We start from the raw sequence: 25,798 nt of genomic DNA on the forward strand, positions 1-25,798 counted from the left end.
ATGGTCTGGTTGATCGGATAGGGCTGGGTGCTAGGTTGGCCTGGATGATCTTGGATGTCTCTTCCAATCTGTTTGATTCTATGATTCCCCATGATGAAATAAGGTGCATCATTGTGACTTAAAACAAATATGCAAGAAGTGAGAAGTCATTAAAAACTACCTCAAAAAATCCTCTGGGTTTTATGCTATTTTACATTCATTGTATTCAATTGAAAGAAATTGTAGTAGCCAAGAAATTACATCAGTTTTCAGCTAATAAAATAAATAAGGCTAAAAACAAAATCACAAATGTTTCCTGAGCAAGTTGATGCCTGAATTTGTTTGAAACAGGTCTTTAATGACTTCTGCATAACATTTCCTTCCATAACTAGTTCACCTCCTGAAGGTACTGTTATGTTTCTTGTTGTTATTTGAAAATTGTAATTCCATAGTTATAACTCTATATTTAAATGTATATACAAAGTGCTTTGCTTTTTTCAATGAGGCAATGCTAAATGGTTTAGAACTGGAAGAACCATGACAGAACATAGACACTTGCAAATCACAATTGGCTTCAATTAGCGCTGGAGTAGAGCAGTGTCATATCCAGGCACTGATACCATTATTTTGAGCTTTTATATCAAAGGCTTGCTATCTAATGGTAATAAATGCAGTGCTAATTCTTTGTGGGCTAGACTCAGTCAAAACACTTTGGCAAAAACAGTGCTGTGTAAAGCACAGACACATGCAAATGAAGCTTGGAAATACCTTTTCTGAAGCCATTAGTGAAGATATTGTTCTGTAATCTATTAGAGCTTTTCCCAATTGCTACAGAAGTTGAAAGAGTTCGTTTTCTTGCCAAGGTCCAATCCTGCTACAGCCAGGTGTTTGCAAAATAAGAAAAAAAATTTGTTTTAACTGAAGTTTAAGCTTTCTTTAGTAACAGTAGTATATCAGATTGCTTCACAGATCTATTTTCCACTTCCTGTTTGGGAAAATGCCTTTGTTTCATATTGGCTTTCTACCTACAAAAATCATTTATAGTTGACTATCAGGGAAAAAAATAAGTTTAACATCTACCCAATTTTTTCATTATAAATATATGAAGTGTCTGGCATGCTAAGTGGAGGATATAGGGCATAGGAAATAAGATATGGTAACTGAGACCATCTGTCTCACTAAATATAAAGCACATTTGCCAACGGCTTACAGTCTCTGATCTCATTGCGGCTCCAAAATCTGACCATTCAAGTAGAGGAAAAATTGTCTGATGCATGACAAGAAAAATTTAGATGAACTCATTCCAAGACAAGTAGAACATGTTCTTAAATTCTTCCAGAGCATGTGGAGAAGCAGAAGAGCAGAGACAAGTGCAAGAATACCTGATCCTTTTATGGCTGCTTCAGATGTTGGACTCTGCCAACACCTTACACAGCTGACCTGGCAGTAACTCTGGTGACAATCTAGCCTATAGGGTAGAATTATGTTCTTGAAGCATTCATTACTGTCATTTCTGCTTTCATATCCATTAAGAGAACTGCCAGTCTGACACGAGCAATCACAGCTCACTGTTCTGGTGCCATCAGAGTACCATTAGATTTGATACAGCATCATAAAGAACTAAATTCAAGAGCAACATCCTAAACATTTTTCTCCTAGCATTTAATTTGCTGTCAATTATATGGTGAATAACTACAAAATGAATTGCAACATTCAAATGCTATGTGTTCCTTATAATCAGTACATTTCACTAAATACACAGCCACCTTCACAATGTCATCATCTACAGCACTGCTGCTTTGCACTTGCAAAATTCCAAATGTATTGAGTGGTAGCTTCTGACAGTAGATATGGGTTTACTGCTGATGTTTTGGCTGTTGGTTTGCTTTGACTCCAATTGGTTGCTATTGGCTCTTCCTAGTCACATGAAAAGAAGGAAATACAAATGGTTATTCAAGTAGAACCTGTGTAAGTGCAAACAGTACTGTGCTGGGTTAACACAGCCTGCTCTTACAAGTTCTGGTACCCCTGCAAAGATGGGAGGGAAAGTAACTAAAAAACCCAACCACCAAACAAACAACAACCGAAAAAAGAGTTTAGATAAAGAGTTTGCTGAAAGCTATACAATATACGACTACCTAAGTCTATTTGCAGACCAATGTAGCAAATAGCAGTAACAGTAGCAGAAGCTATGTTGTCCCCCACCCCAGCATGCAGCAGCCAGCCCAGTGGAAAACCCAGCACCCCAAAAACTGGAAACTGGAAGCAGCAGCTGGAACAGGAATTTTCTCATGTTACAATCTGACCTTTGAGCCCCAACCAGCACTTTGATTGTGAAGCTGGCATGACAGCAGCATGATGTTGAATGTATTCATTAGCAGATTCATCTCAACCCATGACAAGTACATATAAGGTGTGTATATACAAATTAACATGTATTTGCTAAATGACACACAAGTGCATATATACTGCATATGGGCAATACATGTACTATATATACATTATATACTTTATGTACAGTACATGCTATATGCATACTGTAGCTTGTATGCTATAGTATAGATGCTATGTGTAATATACATAGCATGTACATATACATGTACTATATATCTATTAAACAGCATCCATACAGTACTGATGTTGGCCACATGAAAGTATAGATGGTTCTTATTTTTCTGTAAATAACAGCATCTGTTTGAATGTCTTAGCACAGGAAGCTCCACCTCAACATGAGGAGAAGTTTCTTTACTGTGAGTGTGACAGAGCAAAGGAACAGGCTGCCCAGAGAGGTTGTGGAGTCTCCTTCTTTGAAGATTTTCAAAGCCAACCTGGATGTGTTCCTGTGTGGCCTGCTTTATGTGATCCTGCTTTGGCAACATGAGTTGTGATGAATATACTGGCCCAAAGTTGTTACTAAGGAATCAAGGCCACTGTCTTGTGCAAAGAGAATGAACTGAGAAGGTTGTTTTAGACCAAATCCTCAAAAATTGTTGAACTCCATTTTTTCTTTTAAAGACAAAATCATATTTCTCATTTCACTTATTTTCTAATGAAAATGAAAAAAGTGTAAGAATTACAGAATCTCAGAAACATTTAGGTAGGAAAAGACCCTCAGGATCACCAAGTCCAACCTATAACCTTACTCAACAATATTCACCTTAAACCATAATCCTATGCACCACATCTGAACGATCTTTAAATACATCCAAGGTTGGTGACTCCACTGCCTCTCTGGGCAGCTCATTCTAGTGCCTGACTACTCTCTCCATTAAAAACTTTTTCCTAATGTCCAAAAATTAGGGCTGCTCTAATGAACATGTAAAAGAAACTCAGCAGAAAACAATGTGTAATGGTTGCTGCATTAAAATGTATAATTAATTTAATTTCTTTAAATGAAATTAGCTTCATGACGATATTAAGACATTCCTTTGCCCTGAATGCATTAAAATATGCAGCAGCATCACAGTATCACAGTATCATCAGGGTTGGAAGAGACCTCACAGATCATCAAGTCCAACCCTTTACCACAGAGCTCAAGGCTAGACCATGGCACCAAGTGCCACGTCCAATCCTGCCTTGAACAGCTCCAGGGACGGCGACTCCACCACCTCCCCGGGCAGCCCATTCCAGTAGCCAATGACTCTCTCAGTGAAGAACTTTCTCCTCACCTCAAGCCTAAATTTCCCCTGGTGCAGCCTGAGACTGTGTCCTCTCTGGCCACCTGAGAGAAGAGAGCAACCTCCTCCTGGCTACAACCACCCCTCAGGTAGTGCATGTTGAAGCACCAGCACAACTGAAGCCCCAAAAACTCTGAGCTATTATTAAACAAGTTATTTGATTGATGGAGCATATTAATGTAATTAATGAGTTACATTTTCTATAACATAGAATCAACCAGGTTGGAAGAGACCTCCAGGATCATCCAGTCCAACCTAGCACCCAGCCCTATCCAATCAACTAGACCATGGCACTAAGTGCCTTGTCCAGTCTTTTCTTACAGGCCTAATTCAGGAATACACAGTTTTTGCAGCTCCTACCCAAAAATCTGTCAGAAGTTACATTTATTCAAAGCAGGACCTGCAGACCATACACGGCTGACGTTTCTATCTTGTCAGCAGAGCCCAAAATTTACAATCTGTGCTCTCTGTCACAGGTTAGGCAGACAGGAGAGTGATATACTAGATAAGACTACTATTATAAATTTGGTTGGCATCTCATTTTTCAGTCCCACCGATGGTTATTTTCATACATCTCCAATCCATCATTTACTGCTAAATCCAATTAGTTTGATTGGCAGATATAGCTTCCTGGTGGGTCTCTGTCAATATTGTGTAGCAGTAAATACCTTTAGAGCCTTTTTTTTCCCCAAAATTTGGCTTGATTATTTGCCTTTTCCTCACACAGCTAACTATTGATTAGCTGCTATGGTACAGCTCTCACCCATCTGTAGAAGTGATTAGGCCAGGTGAAGCGCACGGTGATCAAAATGGGACATGTGATAACAGAAAGTGTGCACTGCTCTCAGGAGCTGGGAAGTTGTACTGGGATTGGAGTCTGGGGGAACTTGGAGGCTGGAGCTCCATGGGCTGTGGCCTAGTGGTGAAGAAAATCTTAGGGAGAGGAGGAAGACCTTTGGAAAGTCTGTGTCCTTGGTGGGAGTAGTACCCAGAGAGGCCCCAGGGCTTGCCAGTGTGATGCTTATGTCAGACTCAGAGCTACTCCATCCCTATGGCTATGCCCAGTGGCCTCCATTCTGTGGAAGGCCTCAGTCACTGTCTTTAGCCCCAGCCTGCTTACTAGCTCTGAGTACAGTGGGATGGGACAACTGGGTGAGGTCTCTGCCTCGCTGCTCTGGGCAGCAGTGATTTGAGCTTCTATCTGATCCCTGAAAAGAGATGGTAACACAGTACTTCCACACATAGTCACTCAGGCAGAAGGACACAGAGTTAACTTGGGTCTTAAGTTAAAACATGAGTTTGAAATCTCTAACTTCCTACAGAAAGGCATCATATCAGGCACAGCCAGGGCTGAGCCCGTTGAACACACAGTAGTGTGACCCTTCTGCTGGCCCAGCTCTTTCTGTGCAGTTCACACTTGTTTCACCACATTTTATGTTTCTTTTCACTTCCTCTTCCATGCCTTCCCTGCCTGACCCAAGAGACACAGTTTGCATTACTGTTTTTACTGTTTTTTTTACTCTCTCCTTCGCTTTGCACTTCTTGAAGGAGACCTTAGGGCCTCACATATCCTCTCTGCATTAGCCAGCTCAACTACTCAAGAAGTTTTTGAAGCCAAACATTTAAGACTGGCAGTCAGGTTTTGTTCTGTGTTGTAAGTGATGTCCTGCATTTGCAATGAAATGAAGGATCCTCTGCAAGGGAAACTTGGGTGATAATCTCACAAAAAGGCTTTCCCAAATACCATTTCCAAAAAACTGTCCAACCTGAAAAAGAGAGGGGCATGGAGAGGAGAGGAAAAAAGAAAAGATCTGCTTAAAAAAATCCTGTATGATTTTGATGTGACTTAATAAAAACTGGTGCTGAAGAATCTGTCCCGTGAAGCTGACATAAAATAAAAAGTACAGCAGGTGTTTAATTTCTTAAAGGCCATATTTTAAATTATATTTACTCATAAAGTAAGCAATGGATGACCAGCAATTTCATTCTGCACTCAGCAACACACAGGCTGTCCTTTTCATACATAACAATGAAGCTAAACCTGTAATTAAAAAACTATAGCTTCCACAGCATTCTGCTTTCTTGACTTAGTGGGCAGAAAGATGTATAATTAAGGCTGCAGAACTGTGAAAGATGATCAAGTTATAGAACCACAGAATTGTTTCATTTGGAAAAAAGCTCTAAGATAGCCAAGTCCAGCCACCATGGCCATTAAAACCATGTCCCAAAATCCCATGTCCATTAGTTTCTTTAGCACCTCCAGGGACACTGAGTTCACCACCTCTCTGGGTAGCCTATTCCAATGCTTGACTTCTCTTTCAGCAAGAATTTTTTTTCCTTAAGTCCAATCTAAATCTTCCCTGGTGCAATTTGAGGCCATTTCCTCTCATCTATCACCTGATACTAAGAAGAAAAGTATGACACTCAGCTCAGTACAACCTCCTTTCAGGTAGTTGCAGAGAGCAATGAGCTCTCAGTCTCTTCTCTGGACTAAATAATCCCAGTTCCCACAACTGTTCCTCATGAGACTCATTCTCTAGACCCTTCAGTAGCTTTGTTGCCCTTCTCTGGACACACTCCAGCACATCAATGTCTTTCTTGCAGTGAGTGGCTGTTGAGGGGCACTCCAAATTCCTTCTTCCCCCAAACTCCTTCTCCAGAGGTTTGGGTGGAGGAAGAAGGAGGCATGAAAACTGCTTCCCCTCCACCCTGCCCTTGCAGGCTTGAAGGGGGAACAGCAAAAGGAGCCTTTCCACATGTATACTGACTTGTGGGAAAGCTCCCACTGGAACCGGCTGGTGATTGGCTGGATCTTTCGTGCCCAGTATGTATGGCAAGTGAACACATCACCTAGGAAAATATACACAGAGTGAGGGAAAAAGCACAGAGTCCTTGCTTTTGGACAGCTCCTAGCTTTGCACCCTTCTGTGCAGTCCTGCTCTTGCACAGTTCATGCTGCTCCCCCACAAGTCTGCAAGCTCAGCAAGTCCTTAGGTCCATTTGAGAGAGAGCTGCCAGCGACACCCAGCTCTGGGTTCCCTCAGACCACACCACAGCCTGACTTCCTGCTCACTACCCCAAGCTGGGCAGCACACCAGCAGTTTGGCTTTTCCCTGTGCTGTTAAAGCAGTGCTGCTCCATGATCTTTTGCCTCGCGGAAGGTGTATCCATAGACACCTTGACTTTGCCAGGTGGATGCGCAAGGTGGACATAGCTTGCAGGTTCAGAGGCTGCCACAGAGGAATTCATCAGGGATCACTGCTAAATTCCCACCTCACCTCTGTGAGTAAAGGCTGCTGTTCCCTAGGTTCTCTGTTCAGCCTGATTTATAACTGAGGTAAAGCTATCTTGTAGCTTAGCCTTTTCTATTTCTATAATTCCTGCCTCAGCCAATTAATTCCCAACCAAATCAGGAACCCAGATTATTTGAAGTGCTACCTCACAAGTGCCAAGTATAGGGGTGTGATCACTTCACCAGTCCTGCTGGCCACACTGTTCCTGATACAGACTAAGACACTGCTGACCTTCTTTGCTACCTGGATGCTTTTTTGTCTCATGTTCAGACTCGTGTTAACCAACATCCTCAGGTCTTTTTCTGCCTAGAAACTTTGCGGCCACTCTGCTTCAAGCCTGTAGCATTGTATGGGGTTACTGTGATGCAAGTGCATGGCCTGGCATCTGGCTTTTTAAAACCTCATTCAGCTGACCCTGGCCCATCAATCCAGCCTGTCTAGATCTCTTTGCAGAACCTTTCTACCTTCATACAGATCAACACTACCACCCAGTTTAGTGTCATCTGCAAACTTACTGAGGGTGCATTCAATTCCCTCATCCAGATCATTGGTATAGATATTAAAGACAACTGGTCCCAATACTGAGCCCTGGGGAACACATCCAGTGATTGGCTGCCAACTGGATTTAACCACCCTTCATGACCACTCTTTGGGCCCTGACATCCAGCTAGATCTTAACCTAGTGAAGCATCCACCCATCCAATCCATAAGCAGTTAGTTTCTCTGTGAGGATGTTGTGGAAAACTGTGTCAAAAGCTGGATTATGTCAAGGCAAACAACATTCACAGCCTTTCCCTCAACCACTAATCTGGTAACCTCATTGTAGAAGGAGATCAGGATTGTTGAGTAGGACCTGCACTTCATGAACCATACTGACTGAAGCTACTGCATCAAGGCACTCAAAACGATCTGCTTATGGGAGTGGTCAATGAAGTAAGTCAAAGAGAGGATTGAGTAGTAAGAGAAATGATCTTACATTTATGAAGACACAGGAAAACTAGGAGCTTTCATAAGATGGAGGACTCCATCAGAAAAAAAAATGTGTTACTGTGTGATATAGGTCAGTGGATGGAGGACATGAGTTGGCATGTTTCTCTCCTGAACTGGTAAAATATCAGGTTCATAGATCAACCATGTGGATTCTGAGTAACAGATTCAACAGAGACACAAATTAACTTTATAGTAAGGCTTACTGGCAATATAGACTAATATATTATTTTTTCTTTAAATATTAAACTCCAAATTTTCATTAAAGAACAAGAAAAATCTACTAGGGTGCTTCAAAAATGGATCTGTGGTGATTTGTCTCCCTGAACTTGTGAGAAGTCAGGAAGAGGAATAATAGGAGACATGATTAAAGGCAAAGTACAATAACAGAACTGCGAGGGGAAACTTTATTAGCTCTTGTTCCTGCTATAACTAAGTCTCTCACGTTTTCAGTGCTACTTTCTTGGGATTGATTACTGTGAGAGCAATAATAATGATTTGTGGCTTTTTACAAAGAGTCAGGTTATGACATGTCATATTTTAATACAGAATACAGGAAAATAGTGACTTCTTTCTCTTTCCAAAAAGCCTTTTTTTATCTTGTCTCATTTGTGACTGTGCAAGTAAGAAATTGACCATTGTGATTCAAATTTCTGAGGTACTTCAAATCTAAAAGCAGAGTGATGTCATTTTTAGAGCTCTCTTTAGTATGGGATCTTCTCCTTGCACTCTGAGATAGGGTGAAATAATTTATTTGATTTTTTTACAGGTATTGTAAAGGTATTCAAACGTTAACCAACAGCACCATCACCACAACCTTGCCCCCCAGAACTGGGATGTAAACATACTTACTAAATCTGGGACAGTGTTATGAAGACACAGAAGTGTTGATACATAAACATTTCCAAGTCATGGAAAAAATGCTTTTCTTTGGTTACAAGAAAAGGTTAGAGATGCTACTTTGGGGGGGGGGGGCAGCTTTTGATACAGCATTGACATGGTGGAAAACCAAAAATTTTGCTATTACTCTGGAAGATCATAGAATCCACCAGGTTGGAAGAGATCTCCAAGATCATCCAGTCCAACCTAGCACCCAGCCCTGTCCAATCAACCAGACCATGGCACTAAGTGCCTCATCCAGGCTTTTCTTGAACACCTCCAGGGATGGCAACTCCACCACCTCCCTGGGCAGCCCATTCCAATGGCAAATCACTCTCTCTGCAAAGAACTTCCTCCCAGATGGTCACCAATGAAACTCTTTAAGCAGCAGTTGCTGGTCTGATTATACTTAATTTTTTGATTGATAAAGGCAATGAATTAGTTTAGTAATAAAACACTCTAGGGGTGCAAAATGAGAAAGCAAAGGTGATAGAGAAGAGGGCTAGATAGCTGAGATAATCTGGAAGACTTTACACAGTAGAAAAGAAATAATTGTCTAGCTAAACTCAAGGTCATACACTGGTTTCTTAATGACTAAAAAAACTTCTAGAAGTTTGCTAGATGGTTATGGCATAACTGGAGGACACATTTGATGGATTAGCCCAGCATGCCTGCCAACAACTGTCATGCTGACATTAGAAGAACAAATGTAATCTTAGGCACCCATCAAAGATATATGGCAAATCTGATGCTATCACATGATGCACTTTATTTGGCATATCAAATTGAAAAAAAGGTCTCATGTTAGATTCAGTGAGACAAATCCAAAGTGCATCATGTCTAGACTGGTCCACTTCAGAGTATTTCCTAAGTTTTTTACAAAGGGAGAGAAGGTCAGCCTGCCTCACCTTCAGACAAGTCTGAAGTCAAGATTAACATTTGCAGCTCATAAAGGAACACTCTGTTTCAAAGCTGACGCTGCAGCAAAATGCTACCCAGCTTCTAGGCTTGGAGCTCAGGCAGGACAAGCTCATGTTGATTCTGAGTCAAACTTGCTCATGTACTGTTTGTTTCCAAACATGCAAGATAAACTACACTCCTCCTGACTGGAATAAACAAATGTTCCAGACAAATGAGAAGCACTCTTGTTAGCAGATGATTGTGAATATGGATATTCACAGCCACAGGTGTAATTTATTTCTGTGCATCTTTGATGGATCACATTTTAGTGTGTGGAGTTTCTTTAGATCAGAAAAAGCAAATCTATGTGCCAAGCTTATGCAGACATAATTATTTTTGTGTGTTCCTTTTTAACTCCAACTCTGTCCTCCTATCCCAAATCTTAATTTCCCTATTTGTTTTGTTTAAAGGTACAGTGCTGTACAGATGAAACACAGACATTTTAAAGCTGGACAGGAATAATTATTTTTTCTTTATTTGATATTAATATTGTAAATTAATTTTGTATGCATATAGTATTTGTGTATGTAGAATCATAGAATCAGTCAGGGTTGGACAGGACCACCAGGATCATCTCGTTCCAGCCTCCCTGCCATGGGCAGGGACACCTCACACTAGATCAGGCTGTCTAGAGTCTCATCCAGCCTGGCCTTAAACGCCTCCAGGCATGGGGCCTCAACCCCCTCTCTGGGCAACCCATTCCAGAGTCTCACCACCTTCGTGGTGAAGAAATTCTTCCTAACATCCAGTATGAATCTACCTATTTCTAGCTTTGTTCCATTCCCCCTAGTCCAATTACTACCTGACAGCCTAAAAAAATCTCTCCCCAGCTTTCTTGTAGGCACCTTAAGATACTAAAAGGTCACAATTAGGTCACCTCAGAGCCTTCTCCTCTCCAGATTGAACAGCCCCAACTCTTTCAGTCTCTTCTCATGACCCATACATATATTCAGAGTAGTATGTGTATTGGCAAGGGAGCACATCTCATGATGCACATTGCAGGTACAAGGAACAATGACATTTACTGCTCTCAGCTGTTTTCATTTATTCTGGAAAAGAGGGCTTCCTAAATTGAATAGTCCAGAGCCTAGATGTTATTCTAGGGATGTTTCAGGCCTTGTCTCTTCCTGCATGAGAGGAAAGAGAAAAGAATATCTACTGTAAGCATTTATGGTTCCTTAAGATAAAAGTTTGTGCTTCAAATGGATCCCCCCTAAAGCAAAGGAAGCCTCACACTATATAAGTTGTGTCTTCCAGAGAGTGCTGCAGGCATGTTTTTGAAACAAGAGGCCAAACAGATGGGAGATCAACAGTTGAAACGGGAACACAGGAGATTTTGAAGCATGTGGGTAAAGCTAGTTCTTGCTATAATCATAGAATCATAAAATGTTGGGGTTGGAAGGGACCTTGAAAGATCATCTGATCCAGCCCCCCTGCCAGAGTGGGATCATCTAGAGCAGATCATACTGGAACACATTCAGACAGTTCTTCAATATCTCCAGAGCTCCACAATCTCCCTGGGTAGCCTGTTCCAGGGCTCTGTCACCCTCACAGTGAAAAATTTCTGCCTCAGGTTCACATGGAACCTCCTATGCCTCAACTTCCACCCATTGCCCCTTGTCCTGTCACTGAGCATCACCAAGAAGAGCCTGGCTCCATCCTCCTGGAACTCACCACTTACATATTTATAAACATGAGTGATGTCACCCCTTAATCTTCTCCTTTCCAAGCTAAAAAGCCCCAGCTCCCTCAGTCTCTCCTCATAAGGAAGACATTCAAATTCCTTAATCATGTGCTGGACTCTCTCAAGCAGGTCCCTATCCTTCTTGAGCTGGGGGGCCCAGAACTGGACATAGTACTCCAGATGAGGCCCAATCAGGGCACAGCAGAGGGGAAGGAGAACATCCCTTGACCTACTAACCACAGCCCTTCTAATACACCCCAGAATGGCATTGGCCTTCCTAGACACAAGAGCACACTGCTGGCTCATGTCCATCCTTCCATCCACTACTCCCAAGTTCTTCTCCCCCTTCACTGCTCTCCAGCAGGTCAGTTCCCAACCTGTACTAATACCTGGAGTTGCTCTTTCCCAGGTGCACAACTCTACACTTACCCCTGCTGAACTTCATTCAATTTCTCCCTGCCCAACTCTCCACACTGTCTAATGTCTCCAGCCTGTCTACAATGTCTGTTTAGGTCCTTGGAGACCAAGGAAAATGGTGACAAAGCAGCAACCAATTTCAAACAATATCTGATCATGCAATTTGTAATCTCTGAGATGTATTTTTAGTTTGGGAATTGGTATTTGTTTCCCTTCATTAAGTATTTATTTTGTAAGGGTGAATTTCTTTAGGTAGAACAGTGGTTTAATAATCACAGAATCACAGGGCATTAGAGATTGGAAGTGACCTCCAGAGACCATTAAGTCCAACCCCTAGTCATATAATAGCTTCTAAAGAACTTCTCTGGCTGCTGTGACTTCCAGCCTTATTTATGACTGCCAGGCATTATTATTACTAAGAGTGATGTCCACTTCAAATTTGACTTGCTAGATTTGTTGTTAGAGAGAAATTGTTGTTATTGCCTGAAATGGAGATAATTCAGATAGCACTCCTGAGCTGCAGAACTTTAAGTATTAATTATGCTTTCAACCCTTCTCGTCCTCCAATAATTTAATGATGCATATCTCCCAGAAAGAATATGTGCCTAAAAATATCAAATGTGAATTTTCTGAAAGATCAATGAAATCTATTGCAAAAGCTTGGGAATACTTCTTAACTAAACCCTGGAAACGTTAAAATTTGAGGAAGCTCAAGAGGATTCTCTCTTGCTTTTTTCTTCTTTTAGTTATTATCTCTGAACATCTTACTCCCAGTTGCACATTCATCTTATGTGAACATTTGTAAACAGAATGTCCAGGGAGAAAAAAAAAAAGGCTTTTAAAAATAAACAATAAGGTTGTGATTGACATCACCACAAATAAACTACTATAAATAATTACATTAGAAAGAAGAAAAATATCCAAACTCTCAAAGTCTACATTATGAGACTGATCCCAAAACTGCACCGTAACTGTAAAAGATATCCTTTCCAAATAGAAGGGAGTATACAAATTTAGCATTCCCTGTGGCCCAGAAGACTACTTAAAAGAAACTACAGACATCCCTTTCCAATCATCAAAGAACATCTACAAAACCTAAAGCAGAGTGGGACTTTTCAAAGGGGAAGTAAATGAGTAAGAGTCTTTAAAAGCAGATATGTCCTAAGGAATGGCAGGCAGACATTCTGGCAGAAATCAAAGCATTGCTTGAAGTTTGGTAGAAGAAAATGCTTTCATTCTTTCCAAAGAGAACAGTTTAGAGGTAAGCAAAGATTTCTCAGCTCTTGATTGCTAATGCAGATAGCTAGAGTTCAGTGCAAATTTTCATGGTACTGTTGTTTGGGTTTTTTGAGAGTCTAGGTAACTCTTTAAAAAAGAAACCATACTGACTGACAGTAAACCAAAGTCATGGTCAGTTTGCTTATGTAATCTGGAGCCTGTAAAACATTACAGTTTGCTATATTTGGGGTGAGGAGGAATGAGGAAGAAGTGCACACCTAGCAGTGTCTTTTGCATGTACTACAAGTGAACTGGAGAGGCCCAGAACTATGCAGAACTGAAAGAAGGTTGACATTTAAAAGTCTCAGAAGCTATCTGAAGATCCAGAGGCAATTTCCTTTGTGAGCAAGCCATCTGGAAGGTCGTGCTGAGTTACACAAAAAAAACTGAAGCAATCAGAGCATTGTGGAGGGAAACGTGCAAGCATGGGAGTTTATGTTCATAGTGGTTCACTATTGGAAACCACCAAGATACAGATGGAGAGCTGGATCTCTGTATCACTACCACTCTGGAGAAGGACTATGCAAGCTATTGTCAGGGAAGAGACAGGCATTGTGGTCTCTATTTTCTTAGAAAACCATGCTAAAAGCAATACAGTGACTCAAATCTAAGGCTACCCACTGTGTTTTCAAAGAATAACAAGAACAATCCATTTCTTAGCAACAAGACAGACTAGTTGGCTGTTAACCCGAAGTGGGAACAGTATCTGAGCTGTGAACCCCTGCTTCTTGCTGATCATCATGGTTTAACCTCAGCCAGGAACCAGTCCTGTCTAATCTTCTCATTGGCAAAGCATGAGAAGATGAAAATTCTTGACTTACTAAGCAATAACTAAAAGCAGCCATATATTATCAATATTACTCTCATTGTAAATGCACAAAACCCAGTGATATACCAGCTGCTAGAAAGAAAACTATCTCCTAGATGAAACCAGGATACTAAGACAGATCCTTTGGTGGTAAATCCTAGAGAGTCCAGGTGATGGGGTAAAATCTGGACTAGAATTGGGCTGCACAATTTCAAGTCTGCTAAAGGAAGGTAAAATGCAAAAGTTCTGGTTTATGTGTGAAAGTATTGATATGTACATTGTGGTTATTCTTACCTTTAATACAAGAAAACTGAGAGCCATCTAAACTTTAAAGCAGCATACATTCATATTTGCTAATGTTCTCTTCAAAGGAAAGAAATGTAAACAATAATTCTGTTAACTTTGTCCTAGTAATTGATTGCATCAACTAGTTCCTTTCAAATCTAGTGATGTCTCAGATACATTAGGTTATAGAGGATTTTTGAGAATATCACAGGATCATAGTAGATTAAGGACTGGAAGGGACCTCCAGAGATCATCAAGTCCAACCCTTCTGACAAAATAGGGTCACCTCAGGCAGGCTGCATAGGAATGCATACAGGCAGGTTGCGAATGCCCCCAGAGAAGGAATCTCCTCATTGCTGTCTACAGCTACCTGAAGGGAGGCTGTAGCCAGGTGGGGGTTGGTCTCTTCTGCCAGGCAACCAGCAACAGAACAAGGGGACACAGTCTCAGGCTGGATGTTAGGAGGAAGTTCTTCACAGAGAGAATGATTTGCCATTGGAATGAGCTGCTTGGGGAGGTGATGGAGTTGCTGTCCTTGGAGGTGTTCAAGAAGACTGGATGAGGCACTCAGTGCCATGGTCTAGTTGACTGGACAGGGCTGGGTGCTAGGTTGGACTGGATGATCTTGGAGGTTTCTTCCAACCTGGTTGATTCTATGATTCTTTGTGTGTTCTAGCCTGTAACCATTGTTCCTTGTCCTACCACTGGGCACCCTGTAAAGGAATCCACAACTTTCATCTTGAAACTCACTCTTCAGATAATTACAGATGTTGATAGCTCCTCTCTCAGCCTTCTCTTCTCAAGATTAAACTATCCCAGTTCTCTCAGTCTTCATATAAGAGATGCTCAAGACCTGCAATCATTCTCGTTGCTCTGTAAACAAATAGAAGAGAAAGTACATATTATTGTCACTGATACATGGAAAACCAGCAGTATGGGCTACTAAGCAGATTTTAAAGAGAGCATGCCTCAGGAAACCAGACACATAAAAATGTGCTGCTCATGGAACTGTGCCTTTACACCACTTCACTCAAGGAATTACTCCACAGCAAGAGGGAAAAAAAAAAAAAAAAAAAAAAGGATTGAAAATAAGAAAAAGTAGAAGGATTTCTGAAACTTGCACAGGAAAGGAGGGAAAAAAATAGTTAACATTTTCATAGTCTGCCCTGCTCCAGTCTCCATGATTAGAACAAAAACTGGAGAGTGAGTGAAATGTGTTGCTCATAGCTCAGAGTTATGCCAGATTACAGCATGAAAGAAAAATATTCATGCCCTAATGATAATGTTAGTAGCTGCCAAGAATATGTGCAGTAATTAAAACTCAGAAATGTATTTGAAAAAATCAAACACAACCCTTTTGAAATCTTACCATTTGGAAGGGCAGTTCCACCACAGTGACCATATCAGCAGACATGCTGGAACTAACTTGTGCATTACTCAGGATTATATTTACCCTTCAGTGTGTTAGTCTTTGATCTGAAATCTCTTCTTTTGCTGCCAATTTTCACAGCACGTTGTGAAGTCTGACTGGCTTTCTGGCATTCAGAAGGAAGTAGAGAAAGGACATGAAAACAGATATCAACATTACCAAGAAAAAAGAAGTGAAACTGCATGACAGGTTTTGAAGTCTATGAGTAATTAGGATATCCAAGGCACCGTGGTGGACAAAAATCAAAATGACAATGGCAATATTTGTTGAAAACCAATAAAAGTCAATCGTTATGAGAAGCTGTCATTGACCAATTTCCATGATATAAATACATAACATATATGAATCCAGTGAGACATTTAAACAGGTCAACTATTGCTCAAGGACTCTGGTCAATTAACTAGAAATTAAACATCTATTTTAACTGACTTGAGACATGTAAGTGGGCTTTTAGGTAACTACAGTTAAGATACTGACTTTCATACAATTTATGAGTTATGTTTTTCTTTGGTCTAGAGATAGAAATTTTAACAGAGAGATCACAGGTCAAGTAGAGAAATGAAACAGGAGCTATAGAACGTCAGTCATAAGAAGGATTGGCCATCTCTCTTTAATTTTTTTGTGTCTGCCTCTATGTACTATATATCTCAGTCCTCACTAGTGCCCAGACTGAAGAGCTGGAATGTACTATTTACTGTTAATGTGTTTCTGTGATGCATGGGCCAATGTTACTGGCCAAAGGATTTATCTACTAACAAGAAGATCAAAAGACTGACACACAGAAAACAAACAATAGCTTTTACTTGAAATATGGATTTTGTCTCAGTCCTTGAAACAACCTAGGGCTGATTCTGTCTGGATTTATACTCTCAAAATCTGGAGACCCTAATCCCTCAGACAGTGTCACCTGATTATAGCTTCATTGTTTCTAAACATATATTACTTCTAATGGTCACAGAGATCAGGTTTCACAGTGCCTTTCATTTATAAAACTACCTATTTTGCAGTTTCTAGACTGTAAACTTTCTACATAGTCCACAAGTGAGGTCATGGGCATCAAGTTGCGGTGTTTAGGTAGGTTTAGCTATTCCAAGTTTAATTAGAGAGCCCTCTCCGCATGTTCACTAGTTTCTAATTGGTAAAGCACACTTAAGGCTCCTTGAGAGCTGGTTTATAAACTTGATTACTTAAAATGTAGAAATAATGTGTATATGTTTCAGCTTTGTTATTTTGAGCACAGCTTTTGTTTGCTTGCTTGCTTGTTTTCACTTGGAAGTTTCTAGAACGACAAAGGTGGGAAGGTGCTCATATAATACAGTCTACTGTGATCTTCCTCTCTACTGTTTTCCTCTAGGGGTGATGGAATTCCAAGAAGTCAGGTCTAAAAAAAACAGAAGGAAAAAAAAGAGATCTGTTTTTTAAGGGTTTTATTTTAGATCATTATTTCTTCTTATCATCATAATCATCAGTTATAGCTTTCATTCAGTTTTGCAGTATCCTCTAGGAGTCCTCATTCAGGCTCAGAAACACAATTTGTGAGTCTGTACAAACACAAAATGAAAGCAGAGGTCCTCTCCTAAAGAGTTCTCAGAGAGGGAAATGAGGGAACCCAGGGAGATGTATACAAAGCTTCCTTTAGAATGATTCCACTCTACCAGGAGCTTGCTTAGGACTGGTTCAGGACTGCAAAGAATTAGATAGGATTCCTTTCCCTCTCCTGTGTTATGGCTTGCCTTCTGCTGTCAACCTTTTCTTCTAGTTTATAATCCCTTCTGTGGGTTGTATGCCCTCATCAGTTTCTATCTTTTTCCAATGTGCAGAATATTTCTGCATAGATCCTCTGGATAATGACAAAGTTTGTCTAAGTCTTACCTCCTGAAAAGTGCTTATATTGGATGAGATTAGCCAACAAGTATTTCAAGTGTGGATTGTAGTCCAATTAATATGAACACGAGAAAAACTGTGACATCTAGAACAGGTTCTGTATCCTAGGGTACTTGTTCAGCAAAAAAAACCCAAAACCCACAGCACTGACATACCAACAACAGTCTTAAGATCCTTAATCTCTATCTTGTGGTTATCTGATTTGGACAACTGCTGCTTTCTGTGGTGTGAATAGGAAAGGAATATGGTTTACTTAGATTAAGTAAGGTGCTAATGATTTTGTGATGGTAGCTCAATTCAGTAACCTCCTCCTTCCCCCCAAAAAATCCAAGGAAACAAAACACCAAAAATTTTAAAAAACAAATAACTGAGAAATTTTATTAGTAACTTCCATACTCTCACATTCCCAATAAATAGTGAATTTACCAACTAATGGGTTTGAAATGCGTTTTATAGATGTTGTTTCAGGCTGTCTCCCATCTTACCTCTTTTTTTGCTCATTTTCCTTGCTGACATTTCAACTCTTAGTTTCAGTGGCATCGACAGCATTTTCAATATGTGCTACTTGAGAATCCTACTATTTAGGCTCATTTCTACAATCATATTCAACCTAATCTCTCTCTCACTGAATGGAAGTGCTCCTTCCATTCAGTTCCTAGAGTCCATTCTGTCATTTGGGCTGAAAAATGGAGAAACAGCCTAGCTAATGTTTAAACAGAAATTCAGCAGTACTTAACCCACTGAAGCATACACATATTACTACTGTATCTATAATATCTTCCCCGTGATTACCTAGGAGAAATTCATCTCCTCACTGAAGTTCAGATCCAAGCAGACACCTTACTAAGTTGAAAGCAAGCAACTGCCCCTCAGAAAATAATGAACACTGTGTTAGGATAATGTTGGCTTTGATACTTACCTGCCCATCAGACAGGCTTAACTTCAAGTCGTCACAGTTGCTCATTAAGACACATACGATGTCAGTGCAGAGATTCCCTTCCCTCAGCTCATAACTCCCTATAGCTTAATCCTGTGTTAGCTGTGTCTGGCACAAACAGATTATTGGTAATTGAGTTCACCCAGCACAGAGCTGGGAATTCAGTGCTTCCCTGCTCTGCAGTAGCCAGTTCTGCCATTAGATTCCATCTGGTCTCTGCCTTCCAATATAAGTAATTTCTGGAAACAGCATGTTAGAACCATTGCAGATTTGCTGCTTTTGATACTTGCTGAGTTACTGTAGGTGATGTAGAGGACTATCCTTGCGTTATTACAAAGCATCTCAGTGGCTGGTCTCCACACCAAGGCACAGAAACGGCACATGCTGCCTCTTCCAGACATTTGTCTTCAGTTTGAAGGTCTGAAAATAGCAATCTTTGTATTCCTGGTTAGTCCACTCTAAGAGAAGCAAATATGCAGAGAATTTTAGATAAATACACATTATCTTATGTACAGTAAAATCAAGAAGCATATGAACAGGTAAAATGGTATTCAGAACTGGTTTTTAAAAACCACACTCCTCCTCCTGGTTTCTTTTTTTTACAAACTTTGCAGAGAGGAGCCAAAGGAGAAGAAAACCAAGAAATACACAAGATACTGTAAAGAATCCAGATTGTAATACATTTGGTCAGGCAGTCAACCAACTAGAGTCATATCTGTTGGCAGAAAATAAAGGTTTCTTTTTTCACAGTATTAAGAGAGAAATTTAAGTCACCTCCAACACCCTCACTTCCTGGAAACCAGCTATAAATAGGTTGCGGTTAGGAAAGATTGGAAATGGGAATGGGAAATAAAAGAGCAAAATTGCTGACACATTTCTAGTAAAACATCAGCTTTGGTGGCAGCAGAAATCAAAAAAACTCTCTGAGGAAGGTGGCATATAGTAAGATTGATTTTATATTGGAAATTATGAACATTTTACAGCTGTTCCAGTCACATGTTCTATATGCATAACGCAGACTCTGCTTTTCATGTCATGAGTCATTACCAACGATGGTATCGTTTGAACAACACTGCCAGGCACCATCTACCTGGGGGCTGCTGTCAAGTGTATCTTCCCAAGGTGCAAGAACCTCTTCAAGACTACTCAGGGTGAGGAAGTCCTATAAATCAACTCTTTCACTTGATTTCTTGCTCCTATTACTACCCACATAGAGAAAACAAGTTGTATCTCTCCTAATTTCTCAAGCTTCTCTGAAGATTTGGAAGTAGTTTTTTGTTGTTGTTGATCTATGTCTGGATTATGTTGCACTTCTAGTCTGGAAATAATTTCTTGTGTCAAATCATGTGATACTTTATATGGATGACTTCACAAAGAGCATTCAGACATCACTGTGTTTTGGCATTTATCCTTGCAGACAATGAGAAAAAACAGGTTAATTGGATCATTAGTTAGGATCCAAATTCAGTACACACAGAGAATTCTATGGAGCGAGATGGCATACACTTGAGAATATTGAGAGAACTGGCAGTAGTGCTCACCAAGTCACTTTCCATCACTTAGCATCAGTCCTGGCTAAACAAGATGCTCCCAACTGGCTGAAGATTAGCAAACATGATGCCCATCTACAAGAAAGGCCAAAAGGAGGACCTGGAGAGCTACAGACCTGTCAGCCTGACCTTGGTGCCAGGGACAATTATGGAGTAGATAACATTGGTTGTCATCATGTAGTATGTGCAGGGAAACCAGGAGATCAGACCCAGTCAGCATGGATTCATGAATGGCAGGACATGCTTCATCAACTGATCTCATTTAGTGGATGCTGCCCAGGGAGGTGGTGGAATCACTGTCCCTGGAGGTGATCAAGAAAAGACTGGATGAGGCATTTAGTGTCATGGTCCAGATAACTGGCTAGGGCTGGGTGCTAGGTTGGACTGGATGATCTTGGCGATCTCTTCCAACCTGGTTGATTCTATGATTTTAGCAAAGCCTTTGACACAGCACCCTCCTGGAAACACTGGCTGCTCATGACCTGGGTGGGGAAATGCTTCTCTGGGTAAAAATGTGGCTGGATGTCCAAGTCCAAGGAGTGGTGGCAAACTGAGTTAAATCCAGCTGATGATGAGTCACAACTCTATGATCATAAGCCCAAAACAGCCTTCAACTGTTACACCAAGTCTTTCACTGTTAACAAGCAGCAGGTCTAGCAGGACAACTTCTCTAGTTGCGTCCCTGAACAGCTGCATCAGGAATTTATCTTCCACACACTCAAAGAACCTCTGGGACTATCCCCTTTCTGCTGCATTATATTCCCAGGACACGTTTGTGAAGTTGAAGTCCCACATGATTGCAAAAGGTAATAATAATGAAATCTCTCCCAACAGCTTATAGACTGTTTCATCAGCCTCACCATTCTGATTGGGTGTTCTTCAACACACTCCCACTACAGTATCTGCCCTGTTGGCCTTTCCTTTGGCCACTCCACCACCTCGCCTTCCCTGCCCCTCCCTTGACAGTTGGTAGCCATGAATTGCAACACTCTAATCATGTGAGTCATCCTACCATGTTTCTGTAGTGGCAGCTATATCATAGTTTTCTCACTGCACAATGGCCTTCAGTTCCTGCTGCTCGTTGCCTGTGCTGCATGTGTTGGTATAGGTGCACTTAATATGGTCTAAGGGTTCTGCCATCCTCTTGGAGGGAGAAGTCTCAGTTTGCTGCAGACAATTCTCAGGTGCTGCAATAGTTACCAGCCTAACAACTCTTGTGTCTTTATTGTTGCATGAATCTTCATCCCCCATCTCCACTGAGACAATTGACCTTACTACCACATTGTCCTGCAGGAACTGGCATCCCATGCTCAGGCTTCTCTCTGTTGAACCCTGTTTCATCCTCAATTCCCTTTGAGTCTAGTTTAAGGACCTTTCAATGAGCCCTTCCAGCTCTTGCCTCAGGATCCTTTTCCCCCTTGGAGATAGGTGTTTCCCATCCATTTCCAGCAGGCTTGATGTCTTGTAAAGCAGCCTGTGGTTGAAAACCCTACAATTCCACCAGTGACACCAGCCTGCGAGATGTGTTAATTACACGTGTTTGCCTTCTCCTTTCAGTATTCATCCCTGACCCTGACAGGGTTGAGGAAAACACTTGCCATTGGTGAGACCACATCTTGAACACTGTGTTCGATTTTGGGCCCCTCACTACAAGAAGTACACCTAGTTGATGGAGTGTGTCCAGAGAAGGGCTATAAAGCTGTTGAGGTATTTGCAGTGCACATCATATGAGTAGCAGTGGAGAGAGCTGGGGTTCTTCAGTCTGGAGAAGATAAGGCTGAGAGGAGACACTGTTGCTCTCTACAACTACCTGAAAGGAGGTTGTAGTGAGGTAAGTGTTAGTCTCTTTATTATCAAGTGATATATTGAGAGGAAATAGCCTCAAATTGCACCAGTGGAAGCTTAGATTGGAAACATTAGGAAACATTACTGACAGAGTAGTCAGGCATTGAAATACGCTGCCCAGAAAGGAGTGTGATAATCATCTCTGGGCATGTTCAAAATGTGTAGACATGGCACTTCAGAACATAGTTTTATGTCCATGGTGGTGTTAGGTTGACAGTTAGGCTCAATGTTCTTAGAGGTCTTTTCCAACTGAAAGAAGTCTATGATTCCATGATTATCTGGCTGGCCTCCTGAGGACTGCCTGTTACTCATAGATAAGTAATATTTGATGTGTCAGAGAATAACTCTTCCTCTTTATTAAGGTTTTCTTTTCCATTATGCATCTAGAATTCTCATGACTGTTTCCACAGGTGTATATTCATTTTATGTAATACACTTAGAAGTGGATTAGTTCTCATCCAAGCAAACCTGTAGTAGAGATTATGAAGAAAAAAATCCAAAACCAAAACAACAACAACATAAGTAGCCTAAATACTCAGGTCTCTACTGAATTCTGCTGAGAGCTGGCTGAAATCAGCTGGCTGATTCTATGAACATGAGCCAGCAGTATGCCCAAATGGCACAGAAGGCCAACGGCATATTGGCCTCTAGCAGGAATATTGTGGCCAACAGCACTAGGGATGTAATTCTGCTCCTGTACTCAGCACTGGCAAGGCCTCACCTCGAGCACTCCATGCAGTTCCAGGCCACTCACTTCAAGAAGAATATTGAGGTGCTGGAGTGAGTCCAGAGGAGCACAACAAAACTGTTGAAGAGGCTGGAAGGAAAGTCTTATGAGATGAGGCTGAGGGAGCTGGGGTTGTTCAACCTGAAGAAGAGGAGACTTAGAAGGGACCATATCAGTCTCTACAACTACCTGAGGGGAAGTTTCAGTCTAGAAGGGGTCTAGCTCTTCTCCTGGGCAACTACTGACAGGGCAAGAAGGCATAGTCTGAAGCTGCTCCAGGGAAGGTTTAGGTTGGATATTAGGAAGCACTTTACCATAGAAAGGGTGATTAGGCACTGGAATGGACTTCTCGGAGAAATGATGAAACCACCATCCTTGGAAGTCTTTAATAATAGATTGGATGTGGTACTTGGTGGCATGGTTTAGCCAATATCATGGCATTAGCTAATAGTCTGGATTTGATTATCTTGGAGATCTCTTCCAGCCTTGGTGATTCTATGGTCTAGCCAGCACCCACAGGTGACATTAGAATGATCATACAGCCTACATCTTGTGTAACCGGGGGGCCACCAGGCCCCCCGGCCTTTGTCACCTCCACCATTCACCCAGTGCGCACCATGGGTACTCACCAGCAATGACGGGAGGAGGATCCCTCTGCCCGTTCGGGCACACTTGGGACTTCTGCCTTTCCTGGGTCCTTTAAAAAGGGGAGTAAGCAGGGAGGGCAAAGTGGTCACACCTGGGGTGGGAGGAGACTCAAACAGAACCCAGGTGCTCTGGGTTTGGGGAAAAAAGGGTCAGATATGGTGCAAAAGGGGAGGTGGTGCTGAAAGGAGGGAGATGGAGAGGAAAAGGAGGACATGGAGATGAAGAGAGGAAGATGGGGGAAAGAGGAAGATGGAGAGGAAAGAGATGGAAAGAAAAGGAGGAAGATGGGGGAAAAGAGGGGATGAAGAGGAAAGGAGGGATATGGGGGAGAAGAAATATTTTTTAAAATCATAAAAATGAAAACTGGACTATAGTGTTGCATTGCAACTGGCCTTTTAATGAGCAACCCCTGCAGCAGTAAGCAGACATCTTCATTAGCTCACTATGCTGGCTGAAGAAGAGCAAGTCACACCTCTTTAAGAGGAAAATATGAGGAAATAAAGAAGAAAAATAAGAAATAAAAATGAAAAATCAATTATGAATATATACAAATTATTAATATATATATACAGTGTGTGAGGTCTTTCAGCAAGTTCTTTATGGCACAGCAATGTGCCCTTGTGGCCAAGAGGACCGATGGCATCCTGAGGTGCATCAGGAAAAAAAGTGTGTCCAGCAGATCTAGGAAGGTTCTTCTCCCCCTGTACTTTGCCCTGCTGAGATGACACCTTCAACATGGTGCCCGGGTTTGAGCTACATAATCCGAGAGAGACAGGGACCTGCTGGAGAGAGTCCAACAGAGAGCCACAGGGATCACAGAATCACCAAAGCTGGGAAAAACCTCTGAGATCATCAACTCCAGCCTATAATGGTCATATAGTCCAGCCTCTATATGATTTGGGATCTTGAGCATCTTCCCTGTGAAGAAAGACTGAGAGCCCTGGGGTTGTTTGGTCTGGAGAAGAGAAGGCTGAGAGGGGATCCAATCAATGTCTATAAATATCTGAGGGGTAGGTTCAAGTGTATGGGGCAAATCTCCTTTCAGTGGTGCACAGCAATGGCTACAAACTGGAACATAGAAGGTTTCACTTTGACATGAGGAGAAAATTCTTTACAGTGAGAGTGACAGAGCACTGGAACAGGCTGCCCAGAGGGATTGTGGAGTCTCCTTCTCTGGAGGCTTTAAAAACCCATCTGGAAAATTTTCTGTGCAATCTGTCCTGGGTGATCCTGCTTTTGGCAGGGAGGTTGGACTCGATCTCTGAAAATCCCTTCCAAACTATAGCATTCTATGATTCCATGATTCTGTGTGGAATCACAGAATTAAACAGATTGGAAAAGACCTCTAAGATCTAGGAGCCCAACCTATATAGAATACATCTACTGAGGCAATCTGAGATAATTCACTAATCAATAGAGGCACACATTACAGAAAGAAAATGACAGTCTATATGCTGGCATTTGACATAGTGGTTTTGTAGTAACATCACTGTCTATTACGATTTTATAACATTATTTTTTGTCCTCCTTAATAATTTACAAAATAATCCAGGAAACATCCCCCCCACAAACCTCACAATGGAAATCTTTGTTGCTAAAGATAAGGAAGTAACTTAAATACATGTCGGGAGATAGTAGATGATAAGCTTCTGAGTTAATATGATATAGCCCCCTCAGCACCACTACTAGTCTCTGATGGCTATGATTGAAAGCATAAAAGAGGTTGTGTGAAAGGCTGCATGGTGAGGGAATTGTACTTGTCAAGGTGATGTTGGATGCCTTCAGGAGAGTATTCATTCAAAGCCCTAATCTCAGTTAACATCTCCTACAGGACAAAACACCTTTAACAGCAGCTGATTCCCTGAAGTCTGAAGAAGTGCCATTCACATTAATTATGGTGCTTGCAGCTTGATACATCAGTCTGCATTACCACTCATCTCTCAAGCAAAACTTACTGAGCAAGACTTTTCTGGTGAAGAAAGGTTGTTCCTTTTCTTCATTTCAGGGTCTGTAATCTCCTGCTTTTCATAATGTTGAAATAATTGCTCTCAACAGGAGGTTGCCCAGCTGTGCTCAGTTTATAGTTTGTAATATTTTCCTTTCTGTAAGTCAACTAGTTGTATATTTTTTGTGGCATTCTCCCAAGTGAATAATGATCCAAACCAAATTTGTTTAGAAGATGAGGTAAACGGGACCAAAAATCAACTGCAAAATGTAGAGAGAATGCATTCTGGTTTTGTAGCTTTACATATATAAACAAATACACAAATAAATACACAAACATATTTCTGCTACTTCTAATAGTCGTAAGGTTTACAGTTTCAGTTTTTCTTTCCCATTGTTCATTAACTAGAAAGGAAAAATGTTTTCCAGCATGTGATAAAAATTTAAATATGTAAAAGTCAAGATGTTGACTTAGAATTATAGAATGGTTTAGATTGGAGAGGATCTCAAAGATCATCTAATTCCAATCCCCTGCAATAGGCAGGGACACCTCCCACTAGAACATGTTGCTCAAGGTCAACAGGTCA

At 41.2% G+C, this 25,798-nt stretch overlaps 2 long non-coding RNA genes across 2 annotated transcripts; both read right to left on the reverse strand.

The window, feature by feature from the left end:
* Positions 1–1,749: 1,749 nt before the first annotated feature.
* Positions 1,750–15,778, reverse strand: LOC135180022 (uncharacterized). The gene is made up of 3 exons (XR_010304250.1): positions 15,701–15,778; positions 14,998–15,120; positions 1,750–1,896 (listed from the first exon to the last, which is right to left on the reverse strand). It is a non-coding gene; the product is annotated as an uncharacterized LOC135180022 (long non-coding RNA).
* A 6,101-nt stretch (positions 15,779–21,879) lies between these two features.
* LOC135180021 (uncharacterized) lies at positions 21,880–23,283 on the reverse strand. Its single transcript, XR_010304249.1, has 3 exons — positions 23,249–23,283; positions 22,614–22,709; positions 21,880–22,360 (listed from the first exon to the last, which is right to left on the reverse strand). It is a non-coding gene; the product is annotated as an uncharacterized LOC135180021 (long non-coding RNA).
* Positions 23,284–25,798: the final 2,515 nt, after the last annotated feature.

Source organism: Pogoniulus pusillus, chromosome 12, assembly GCF_015220805.1.
Source record: "Pogoniulus pusillus isolate bPogPus1 chromosome 12, bPogPus1.pri, whole genome shotgun sequence".
Lineage (NCBI taxonomy): Eukaryota > Metazoa > Chordata > Aves > Piciformes > Lybiidae > Pogoniulus > Pogoniulus pusillus.